Source organism: Triturus cristatus, chromosome 11 (genome assembly GCF_964204655.1).
Source record: "Triturus cristatus chromosome 11, aTriCri1.1, whole genome shotgun sequence".
NCBI classification, from domain to species: Eukaryota; Metazoa; Chordata; class Amphibia; order Caudata; family Salamandridae; genus Triturus; species Triturus cristatus.
The window spans coordinates 353,925,197-353,938,340 of record NC_140594.1 but is presented as its reverse complement, the minus strand read 5'-3'; the positions used below and the strand labels follow the sequence as shown (position 1 = coordinate 353,938,340).

The 13,144-nt window shown below is 52.4% G+C and overlaps 2 pseudogenes; both read left to right on the top strand.

Moving 5' to 3' along the window:
* Positions 1-1,829: 1,829 nt before the first annotated feature.
* LOC146784165 (18S ribosomal RNA) lies at positions 1,830-2,933 on the top strand (annotated as a pseudogene).
* Positions 2,934-12,342: 9,409 nt separating this feature from the next.
* On the top strand, positions 12,343-13,034 carry LOC146784164 (18S ribosomal RNA; annotated as a pseudogene; the record flags this gene model as incomplete).
* Between the last annotated feature and the right edge of the window lie 110 nt (positions 13,035-13,144).

The following is a 13,144-nucleotide window of genomic DNA, read 5'->3' as shown; positions in this document are numbered from 1 at the left end:
AATGACATTTCATCTTTAATCATCCAAAATGGGCTTTAATATTCTGATACAAGGCAGTGGCTTAGCAAAGGGGCCATGGGACCTAGGGCAGGCTGAGGAAAGTCCCCCCCTCAGCTGAATAGGAAGTAAAATGCAGCCATAATTGGGGTTGAGTGGGCCCCTAAAACTCCTTGGCCCTGGTGTCACTGCACTGGCTGCACCATTGATAGGTATGTCCCTGAAACAAGTGCAAGCCCGATAATGTAAGCATTTTGTGTTTTTTCTAGGGCTGGGCGGAATTGGCGTAACACCACTACGTGAAATTATGGAACAAATGTGTGGAAAACGAGCGCACGTCCTGAGGGTCCATGTGCACGGTACAGGGTTCCCTCGTGCCCGGGCAGGCTCCCTGATCTCCCCGCCCTGGCTGGGTTGAGAAGCAGGGACCGGCCCCAGGGCCTGGGTTTCGGTCTGGGACTGGGGTGTGGGAGCCCCCGTCCTGCGGCCTGCCAAGTGTCCATCTGCCCGAGACAAGGGTCCCTGGTGCAGAGCCCCGCAGCCCTGCAAGGGCAGACAGCTGGTGCAGAGCCCCGGAGCCCTGCAAGGGCAGGCGAGAGCCCTACCGCTATGATTCGGCTCGGGGCGGGCAGATGGGCGTCCTTTCGGTCTCGGCCATCTGGTCGCACCTTTCTCCTCAGCCATCTGGTTGCACGCAATGCTTTCCTATGGGGCGACCAGATAGCCGGGCTTCCCTGGAAGTCCAGATGAGGGCTCATTTGCCTCCCCGATCCCAGCGAGGGCTCCAGGAGGTCTTGTACATTCGCGCCTTGGGTCCCCTCTGTCACCTCATGTGCACGGATTACAAGAAAGGGGTGTAATTTTCCTCCTGATTACTAGGAAGAGGGTCAGTCAGACCTCCATGAGGTCCTGCGATTCCGAAACAGGAGAAGGCAGAACACGGGCCTGCCCGCCGGGGGCCCCAGCGGCCCGGGTACGCACCTGCCTCTGAGCCCCTTCACAATGGTCTTTTTCCTCTGAGCCTGCTCAGTATGACCCCCGTGAGGTCTGGCGATTCTGAGATGGGGAAAGACAGCACCCGGGCCCACCCGCCGGGGCCCTCAGGGGCCCGGGTCTGTGCCTTTCTCGGCCCCTTCCCGATGGGCCTTTCCTCCGAGCCTGCTCGCCCCAGGAGCAGGCAGGGACACAAAGCCGGCATCCCCCTGGCAGGGCAGCCTGCCAGGGGTGGCCCCGGCCGTACTCCGATTGATTGGGCACTCTCGGTCTGTTTAGGGATGGACTGCTTGGCCAGCCTTGTCTGTTGTTTCAAGCAAAGGGCTTCACCCCGCATGGACCGTCCATTTTGAGGTCCTGCCGCCTGGCGGGAGGCCCTTTACCCTACACAGCAGAGCGAAGGCCGAGTGTCCCTGGCAGCTCGTGCCCCCCAGTTGTCCGACCAGAGCGGAAGGGGTCGGGCGGTGCCAGGCCCTTGGATGCTGCCGCCCAGCAGGTTCGTAGGCCCCGCACGCCACTCCGTCACCTCTGTCCGCCCAGCATATTTCCACAGCAGTTCGGAACGACCGTTCCAAGGGGTGCCGCCGCCGCCAGGCCCAGGCACCCCTGCGTCTCGCTCAGGCTGCGCTTCAGCCCGCCTCTCGATCCTGGGGGAGACGGCTGGGCCTGCCGGTGCCCATTCGACCGCACCTCTCCACACCCTTCCAGCGAGCCCTCCAGACCAGGCGGGCTGGCTCCTTCCCCCAGTAGGCTCCAGAGAGGGAGGGGTGCGCAAAGGTTGTCCGGTCGGGGAGATGGGCACATGGCTTCCCCGAACCCACCCCGTCAGAAGGTGCGGCTACCTGGTTGATCCTGCCAGTAGCATATGCTTGTCTCAAAGATTAAGCCATGCACGTGTAAGTCCACACGGCCGGTACAGTGAAACTGCGAATGGCTCATTAAATTCGTTATGGTTCCTTTGATCGCTCCATCTGTTACTTGGATAACTGTGGTAATTCTAGAGCTAATACATGCAGACGAGCGCTGACCTCCCGGAATGCGTGCATTTATCAGACCAAGACCAATCCGTGCTCACCCGGCCTCTTTGGTGACTCTAGATAACTTCGGGCCGATCGCACGTCCCCGTGAAGGCGTCAATTCATTTGGATGTCTTCCCTATCAACTTTCGATGGTACTTTCTGTGACTACCATGGTGCCCACGGGTAACGGGGAATCAGGGTTCGATTCCGGAGCGGGAGCCTGAGAAATGGCTACCACATCCAAGGAAGGCAGCAGGCGCGCAAATTACCCACTCCCGATTCAGGGAGGTAGTGATGAAAAATAAAAATACAGGACTCTTTCGAGGCCCTGTAATTGGAATGAGCACACTTTAAATCCTTTAACGAGGATCCATTGGAGGGCAAGTCTGGTACCAGCAGCCGCAGTAATTCCATCTCCAATAGCGTATATTAAAGTTGCTTCAGGTAAAAAGCTTGCAGTAGGAGCTTGGGATCGAGCTGGCGGTCTGCCACGAGGCGAGCTACCGCCTGTCCCAGGCCCTGCCTCTCGGCACCCCCTTGATGCTCTTGACTGAGTGTCCTGGGGGTCCGAAGCGTTTACTTTGAAAAAAGTAGAGTGTTCAAAGCAGGCCTGTTGCCTGAATACTTCAGCTAGGAGTAATGGCATAGGACTCCGGTTCTATTTTGTTGATTTTCGGGACTGAGGCCATGATTAAGAGGGACGGCCGGGTGCATTCGTATTGTGCCGCTAGAGGTGAAATTCTTGGACCGGCGCAAGACGAACCAACGCGAAAGCATTTGCCAAGAATGTTTTCATTAATCAAGAATGAAAGTCGGAGGTTCGAAGACGATCAGATACTGTCGTAGTTCCGACCATAATTTACGTAGTGGGTCGCGACACGGCTCGTCATGCTGCAAATAACCCCAAAGAATTCTGGATAGTGTAGTGGCTACGGTGAGTACGCCTACGCCACGAGTATATAGAAATATAATGCCATCCCTGGACACGTGTTTCGAGGTAATTGCCTCTCGTCAGCAGGGAGCAGGTAGGTATGCGGGGTGCCGATGACTGCCATATATATAGGTAAAGTACCTTCCAAGGCGCGCAGGTGCAGACACCGGGCTCGTCAGCCAAAGTCGCTCGAATGAGCTATTAGTAATTTACGTAGTGGGTCGCGACACTGCTCGTCATGCTGCAAATAACCCCAAAGAATTCTGGATAGTGTAGTGGCTACGGTGAGTACGCCTACGCCACGAGTATATAGAAATATAATGCCATCCCTGGACACGTGTTTCGAGGTAATTGCCTCTCGTCAGCAGGGAGCAGGTAGGTATGCGGGGTGCCGATGACTGCCATATATATAGGTAAAGTACCTTCCAAGGCGCGCAGGTGCAGACACCGGGCTCGTCAGCCAAAGTCGCTCGAATGAGCTATTAGTAATTTACGTAGTGGGTCGCGACACTGCTCGTCATGCTGCAAATAACCCCAAAGAATTCTGGATAGTGTAGTGGCTACGGTGAGTACGCCTACGCCACGAGTATATAGAAATATAATGCCATCCCTGGACACGTGTTTCGAGGTAATTGCCTCTCGTCAGCAGGGAGCAGGTAGGTATGCGGGGTGCCGATGACTGCCATATATATAGGTAAAGTACCTTCCAAGACGCGCAGGTGCAGACACCGGGCTCGTCAGCCAAAGTCGCTCGAATGAGCTATTAGTAATTTACGTAGTGGGTCGCGACACTGCTCGTCATGCTGCAAATAACCCCAAAGAATTCTGGATAGTGTAGTGGCTACGGTGAGTACGCCTACGCCACGAGTATATAGAAATATAATGCCATCCCTGGACACGTGTTTCGAGGTAATTGCCTCTCGTCAGCAGGGAGCAGGTAGGTATGCGGGGTGCCGATGACTGCCATATATATAGGTAAAGTACCTTCCAAGGCGCGCAGGTGCAGACACCGGGCTCGTCAGCCAAAGTCGCTCGAATGAGCTATTAGTAATTTACGTAGTGGGTCGCGACACTGCTCGTCATGCTGCAAATAACCCCAAAGAATTCTGGATAGTGTAGTGGCTACGGTGAGTACGCCTACGCCACGAGTATATAGAAATATAATGCCATCCCTGGACACGTGTTTCGAGGTAATTGCCTCTCGTCAGCAGGGAGCAGGTAGGTATGCGGGGTGCCGATGACTGCCATATATATAGGTAAAGTACCTTCCAAGGCGCGCAGGTGCAGACACCGGGCTCGTCAGCCAAAGTCGCTCGAATGAGCTATTAGTAATTTACGTAGTGGGTCGCGACACTGCTCGTCATGCTGCAAATAACCCCAAAGAATTCTGGATAGTGTAGTGGCTACGGTGAGTACGCCTACGCCACGAGTATATAGAAATATAATGCCATCCCTGGACACGTGTTTCGAGGTAATTGCCTCTCGTCAGCAGGGAGCAGGTAGGTATGCGGGGTGCCGATGACTGCCATATATATAGGTAAAGTACCTTCCAAGGCGCGCAGGTGCAGACACCGGGCTCGTCAGCCAAAGTCGTTCGAATGAGCTATTAGTAATTTACGTAGTGGGTCGCGACACTGCTCGTCATGCTGCAAATAACCCCAAAGAATTCTGGATAGTGTAGTGGCTACGGTGAGTACGCCTACGCCACGAGTATATAGAAATATAATGCCATCCCTGGACACGTGTTTCGAGGTAATTGCCTCTCGTCAGCAGGGAGCAGGTAGGTATGCGGGGTGCCGATGACTGCCATATATATAGGTAAAGTACCTTCCAAGGCGTGCAGGTGCAGACACCGGGCTCGTCAGCCAAAGTCGCTCGAATGAGCTATTAGTAATTTACGTAGTGGGTCGCGACACTGCTCGTCATGCTGCAAATAACCCCAAAGAATTCTGGATAGTGTAGTGGCTACGGTGAGTACGCCTACGCCACGAGTATATAGAAATATAATGCCATCCCTGGACACGTGTTTCGAGGTAATTGCCTCTCGTCAGCAGGGAGCAGGTAGGTATGCGGGGTGCCGATGACTGCCATATATATAGGTAAAGTACCTTCCAAGGCGCGCAGGTGCAGACACTGGGCTCGTCAGCCAAAGTCGCTCGAATGAGCTATTAGTAATTTACGTAGTGGGTCGCGACACTGCTCGTCATGCTGCAAATAACCCCAAAGAATTCTGGATAGTGTAGTGGCTACGGTGAGTACGCCTACGCCACGAGTATATAGAAATATAATGCCATCCCTGGACACGTGTTTCGAGGTAATTGCCTCTCGTCAGCAGGGAGCAGGTAGGTATGCGGGGTGCCGATGACTGCCATATATATAGGTAAAGTACCTTCCAAGGCGCGCAGGTGCAGACACCGGGCTCGTCAGCCAAAGTCGCTCGAATGAGCTATTAGTAATTTACGTAGTGGGTCGCGACACTGCTCGTCATGCTGCAAATAACCCCAAAGAATTCTGGATAGTGTAGTGGCTACGGTGAGTACGCCTACGCCACGAGTATATAGAAATATAATGCCATCCCTGGACACGTGTTTCGAGGTAATTGCCTCTCGTCAGCAGGGAGCAGGTAGGTATGCGGGGTGCCGATGACTGCCATATATATAGGTAAAGTACCTTCCAAGGCGCGCAGGTGCAGACACCGGGCTCGTCAGCCAAAGTCGCTCGAATGAGCTATTAGTAATTTACGTAGTGGGTCGCGACACTGCTCGTCATGCTGCAAATAACCCCAAAGAATTCTGGATAGTGTAGTGGCTACGGTGAGTACGCCTACGCCACGAGTATATAGAAATATAATGCCATCCCTGGACACGTGTTTCGAGATAATTGCCTCTCGTCAGCAGGGAGCAGGTAGGTATGCGGGGTGCCGATGACTGCCATATATATAGGTAAAGTACCTTCCAAGGCGCGCAGGTGCAGACACCGGGCTCGTCAGCCAAAGTCGCTCGAATGAGCTATTAGTAATTTACGTAGTGGGTCGCGACACTGCTCGTCATGCTGCAAATAACCCCAAAGAATTCTGGATAGTGTAGTGGCTACGGTGAGTACGCCTACGCCACGAGTATATAGAAATATAATGCCATCCCTGGACACGTGTTTCGAGGTAATTGCCTCTCGTCAGCAGGGAGCAGGTAGGTATGCGGGGTGCCGATGACTGCCATATATATAGGTAAAGTACCTTCCAAGGCGCGCAGGTGCAGACACCGGGCTCGTCAGCCAAAGTCGCTCGAATGAGCTATTAGTAATTTACAGAGTGGGTCGCGACACTGCTCGTCATGCTGCAAATAACCCCAAAGAATTCTGGATAGTGTAGTGGCTACGGTGAGTACGCCTACGCCACGAGTATATAGAAATATAATGCCATCCCTGGACACGTGTTTCGAGGTAATTGCCTCTCGTCAGCAGGGAGCAGGTAGGTATGCGGGGTGCCGATGACTGCCATATATATAGGTAAAGTACCTTCCAAGGCGCGCAGGTGCAGACACCGGGCTCGTCAGCCAAAGTCGCTCGAATGAGCTATTAGTAATTTACGTAGTGGGTCGCGACACTGCTCGTCATGCTGCAAATAACCCCAAAGAATTCTGGATAGTGTAGTGGCTACGGTGAGTACGCCTACGCCACGAGTATATAGAAATATAATGCCATCCCTGGACACGTGTTTCGAGGTAATTGCCTCTCGTCAGCAGGGAGCAGGTAGGTATGCGGGGTGCCGATGACTGCCATATATATAGGTAAAGTACCTTCCAAGGCGCGCAGGTGCAGACACCGGGCTCGTCAGCCAAAGTCGCTCGAATGAGCTATTAGTAATTTACGTAGTGGGTCGCGACACTGCTCGTCATGCTGCAAATAACCCCAAAGAATTCTGGATAGTGTAGTGGCTACGGTGAGTACGCCTACGCCACGAGTATATAGAAATATAATGCCATCCCTGGACACGTGTTTCGAGGTAATTGCCTCTCGTCAGCAGGGAGCAGGTAAGTATGCGGGGTGCCGATGACTGCCATATATATAGGTAAAGTACCTTCCAAGGCGCGCAGGTGCAGACACCGGGCTCGTCAGCCAAAGTCGCTCGAATGAGCTATTAGTAATTTACGTAGTGGGTCGCGACACTGCTCGTCATGCTGCAAATAACCCCAAAGAATTCTGGATAGTGTAGTGGCTACGGTGAGTACGCCTACGCCACGAGTATATAGAAATATAATGCCATCCCTGGACACGTGTTTCGAGGTAATTGCCTCTCGTCAGCAGGGAGCAGGTAGGTATGTGGGGTGCCGATGACTGCCATATATATAGGTAAAGTACCTTCCAAGGCGCGCAGGTGCAGACACCGGGCTCGTCAGCCAAAGTCGCTCGAATGAGCTATTAGTAATTTACGTAGTGGGTCGCGACACTGCTCGTCATGCTGCAAATAACCCCAAAGAATTCTGGATAGTGTAGTGGCTACGGTGAGTACGCCTACGCCACAAGTATATAGAAATATAATGCCATCCCTGGACACGTGTTTCGAGGTAATTGCCTCTCGTCAGCAGGGAGCAGGTAGGTATGCGGGGTGCCGATGACTGCCATATATATAGGTAAAGTACCTTCCAAGGCGCGCAGGTGCAGACACCGGGCTCATCAGCCAAAGTCGCTCGAATGAGCTATTAGTAATTTACGTAGTGGGTCGCGACACTGCTCGTCATGCTGCAAATAACCCCAAAGAATTCTGGATAGTGTAGTGGCTACGGTGAGTACGCCTACGCCACGAGTATATAGAAATATAATGCCATCCCTGGACACGTGTTTCGAGGTAATTGCCTCTCGTCAGCAGGGAGCAGGTAGGTATGCGGGGTGCCGATGACTGCCATATATATAGGTAAAGTACCTTCCAAGGCGCGCAGGTGCAGACACCGGGCTCGTCAGCCAAAGTCGCTCGAATGAGCTATTAGTAATTTACGTAGTGGGTCGCGACACTGCTCGTCATGCTGCAAATAACCCCAAAGAATTCTGGATAGTGTAGTGGCTACGGTGAGTACGCCTACGCCACGAGTATATAGAAATATAATGCCATCCCTGGACACGTGTTTCGAGGTAATTGCCTCTCGTCAGCAGGGAGCAGGTAGGTATGCGGGGTGCCGATGACTGCCATATATATAGGTAAAGTACCTTCCAAGGCGCGCAGGTGCAGACACCGGGCTCGTCAGCCAAAGTCGCTCGAATGAGCTATTAGTAATTTACGTAGTGGGTCGCGACACTGCTCGTCATGCTGCAAATAACCCCAAAGAATTCTGGATAGTGTAGTGGCTACGGTGAGTACGCCTACGCCACGAGTATATAGAAATATAATGCCATCCCTGGACACGTGTTTCGAGGTAATTGCCTCTCGTCAGCAGGGAGCAGGTAGGTATGCGGGGTGCCGATGACTGCCATATATATAGGTAAAGTACCTTCCAAGGCGCGCAGGTGCAGACACCGGGCTCGTCAGCCAAAGTCGCTCGAATGAGCTATTAGTAATTTACGTAGTGGGTCGCGACACTGCTCGTCATGCTGCAAATAACCCCAAAGAATTCTGGATAGTGTAGTGGCTACGGTGAGTACGCCTACGCCACGAGTATATAGAAATATAATGCCATCCCTGGACACGTGTTTCGAGGTAATTGCCTCTCGTCAGCAGGGAGCAGGTAGGTATGCGGGGTGCCGATGACTGCCATATATATAGGTAAAGTACCTTCCAAGGCGCGCAGGTGCAGACACTGGGCTCGTCAGCCAAAGTCGCTCGAATGAGCTATTAGTAATTTACGTAGTGGGTCGCGACACTGCTCGTCATGCTGCAAATAACCCCAAAGAATTCTGGATAGTGTAGTGGCTACGGTGAGTACGCCTACGCCACGAGTATATAGAAATATAATGCCATCCCTGGACACGTGTTTCGAGGTAATTGCCTCTCGTCAGCAGGGAGCAGGTAGGTATGCGGGGTGCCGATGACTGCCATATATATAGGTAAAGTACCTTCCAAGGCGCGCAGGTGCAGACACCGGGCTCGTCAGCCAAAGTCGCTCGAATGAGCTATTAGTAATTTACGTAGTGGGTCGCGACACTGCTCGTCATGCTGCAAATAACCCCAAAGAATTCTGGATAGTGTAGTGGCTACGGTGAGTACGCCTACGCCACTAGTATATAGAAATATAATGCCATCCCTGGACACGTGTTTCGAGGTAATTGCCTCTCGTCAGCAGGGAGCAGGTAGGTATGCGGGGTGCCGATGACTGCCATATATATAGGTAAAGTACCTTCCAAGGCGCGCAGGTGCAGACACCGGGCTCGTCAGCCAAAGTCGCTCGAATGAGCTATTAGTAATTTACGTAGTGGGTCGCGACACTGCTCGTCATGCTGCAAATAACCCCAAAGAATTCTGGATAGTGTAGTGGCTACGGTGAGTACGCCTACGCCACGAGTATATAGAAATATAATGCCATCCCTGGACACGTGTTTCGAGGTAATTGCCTCTCGTCAGCAGGGAGCAGGTAGGTATGCGGGGTGCCGATGACTGCCATATATATAGGTAAAGTACCTTCCAAGGCGCGCAGGTGCAGACACCGGGCTCGTCAGCCAAAGTCGCTCGAATGAGCTATTAGTAATTTACGTAGTGGGTCGCGACACTGCTCGTCATGCTGCAAATAACCCCAAAGAATTCTGGATAGTGTAGTGGCTACGGTGAGTACGCCTACGCCACGAGTATATAGAAATATAATGCCATCCCTGGACACGTGTTTCGAGGTAATTGCCTCTCGTCAGCAGGGAGCAGGTAGGTATGCGGGGTGCCGATGACTGCCATATATATAGGTAAAGTACCTTCCAAGGCGCGCAGGTGCAGACACTGGGCTCGTCAGCCAAAGTCGCTCGAATGAGCTATTAGTAATTTACGTAGTGGGTCGCGACACTGCTCGTCATGCTGCAAATAACCCCAAAGAATTCTGGATAGTGTAGTGGCTACGGTGAGTACGCCTACGCCACGAGTATATAGAAATATAATGCCATCCCTGGACACGTGTTTCGAGGTAATTGCCTCTCGTCAGCAGGGAGCAGGTAGGTATGCGGGGTGCCGATGACTGCCATATATATAGGTAAAGTACCTTCCAAGGCGCGCAGGTGCAGACACCGGGCTCGTCAGCCAAAGTCGCTCGAATGAGCTATTAGTAATTTACGTAGTGGGTCGCGACACTGCTCGTCATGCTGCAAATAACCCCAAAGAATTCTGGATAGTGTAGTGGCTACGGTGAGTACGCCTACGCCACTAGTATATAGAAATATAATGCCATCCCTGGACACGTGTTTCGAGGTAATTGCCTCTCGTCAGCAGGGAGCAGGTAGGTATGCGGGGTGCCGATGACTGCCATATATATAGGTAAAGTACCTTCCAAGGCGCGCAGGTGCAGACACCGGGCTCGTCAGCCAAAGTCGCTCGAATGAGCTATTAGTAATTTACGTAGTGGGTCGCGACACTGCTCGTCATGCTGCAAATAACCCCAAAGAATTCTGGATAGTGTAGTGGCTACGGTGAGTACGCCTACGCCACGAGTATATAGAAATATAATGCCATCCCTGGACACGTGTTTCGAGGTAATTGCCTCTCGTCAGCAGGGAGCAGGTAGGTATGCGGGGTGCCGATGACTGCCATATATATAGGTAAAGTACCTTCCAAGGCGCGCAGGTGCAGACACCGGGCTCGTCAGCCAAAGTCGCTCGAATGAGCTATTAGTAATTTACGTAGTGGGTCGCGACACTGCTCGTCATGCTGCAAATAACCCCAAAGAATTCTGGATAGTGTAGTGGCTACGGTGAGTACGCCTACGCCACGAGTATATAGAAATATAATGCCATCCCTGGACACGTGTTTCGAGGTAATTGCCTCTCGTCAGCAGGGAGCAGGTAGGTATGCGGGGTGCCGATGACTGCCATATATATAGGTAAAGTACCTTCCAAGGCGCGCAGGTGCAGACACCGGGCTCGTCAGCCAAAGTCGCTCGAATGAGCTATTAGTAATTTACGTAGTGGGTCGCGACACTGCTCGTCATGCTGCAAATAACCCCAAAGAATTCTGGATAGTGTAGTGGCTACGGTGAGTACGCCTACGCCACGAGTATATAGAAATATACTGCCATCCCTGGACACGTGTTTCGAGGTAATTGCCTCTCGTCAGCAGGGAGCAGGTAGGTATGCGGGGTGCCGATGACTGCCATATATATAGGTAAAGTACCTTCCAAGGCGCGCAGGTGCAGACACCGGGCTCGTCAGCCAAAGTCGCTCGAATGAGCTATTAGTAATTTACGTAGTGGGTCGCGACACTGCTCGTCATGCTGCAAATAACCCCAAAGAATTCTGGATAGTGTAGTGGCTACGGTGAGTACGCCTACACCACGAGTATATAGAAATATAATGCCATCCCTGGACACGTGTTTCGAGGTAATTGCCTCTCGTCAGCAGGGAGCAGGTAGGTATGCGGGGTGCCGATGACTGCCATATATATAGGTAAAGTACCTTCCAAGGCGCGCAGGTGCAGACACCGGGCTCGTCAGCCAAAGTCGCTCGAATGAGCTATTAGTAATTTACGTAGTGGGTCGCGACACTGCTCGTCATGCTGCAAATAACCCCAAAGAATTCTGGATAGTGTAGTGGCTACGGTGAGTACGCCTACGCCACGAGTATATAGAAATATAATGCCATCCCTGGACACGTGTTTCGAGGTAATTGCCTCTCGTCAGCAGGGAGCAGGTAGGTATGCGGGGTGCCGATGACTGCCATATATATAGGTAAAGTACCTTCCAAGGCGCGCAGGTGCAGACACCGGGCTCGTCAGCCAAAGTCGCTCGAATGAGCTATTAGTAATTTACGTAGTGGGTCGCGACACTGCTCGTCATGCTGCAAATAACTCCAAAGAATTCTGGATAGTGTAGTGGCTACGGTGAGTACGCCTACGCCACGAGTATATAGAAATATAATGCCATCCCTGGACACGTGTTTCGAGGTAATTGCCTCTCGTCAGCAGGGAGCAGGTAGGTATGCGGGGTGCCGATGACTGCCATATATATAGGTAAAGTACCTTCCAAGGCGCGCAGGTGCAGACACCGGGCTCGTCAGCCAAAGTCGCTCGATTGAGCTATTAGTAATTTACGTAGTGGGTCGCGACACTGCTCGTCATGCTGCAAATAACCCCAAAGAATTCTGGATAGTGTAGTGGCTACGGTGAGTACGCCTACGCCACGAGTATATAGAAATATAATGCCATCAACTATGCCGACTAGCGATCCGGTGGCATTATTCCCATGACCCGCCAAGCAGCTTCCGGGAAACCAAAGTCTTTGGGTTCCGGAGGGAGTATGGTTGCAAAGCTGAAACTTAAAGGAATTGACGGAAGGGCACCACCAGGAGTGGAGCCTGAGGCTTAAATTGACTCAATACGGGAAACCTCACCCGGCCCGGTCACGGAAAGGATTGATAGATTGATAGCTCTTTCTCGATTCTGTGGGTGGTGGTGCATGGCCGTTCTTAGTTGGTGGAGAGATTTGTCTTGTTAATTCCAATAACGAACAAGACTCCTCCATTCTAACTAGTTACGCGACCCCCAGCGGTCGGCGTCCAACTTCTTAGAGGGACAAGTGGCGTTCAGCCACACAAGATCGAGCAATAATAGGTCTGTGATGCCCTTAGGTGTCCGGGGCTGCATGCGCGCTACACTGAACGGATCAGCGTGTCTACACTTTGCCGAGAGTTGCAGGTAACCCGCTTAACCCCCTTCATGATAGGGATTGGGGATTGTAATTATTTCCCATGAGCGAGGAATTCCCAGTAAGTGCAGGTCATAAGCTCGCATTGATTAAGTCCCTGCCCTTTGTACAGAACGCCCATCGCTACTACTACCGATTGGATGGTTTAGTGAGGTCCTCAGATCGGCCCGACGGGTTCGGCAACGGCCCTGGCGGAGCGCTGAGAAGCCGATCAAACTTGACTATCTAGAGGAAGTAAAATTCGTAACAAGGTTTCCGTAGGTGAACCTGTTGAAGGATCATTAACGGCGGAGCGGCCTGAGCGACTGACGGCTCCAGCCAGAAGCCCTCGGCTGCCTCCTGCAAGCACACACCGTAGCCACAGGGCCCGGCCCTGCCATGGCGAG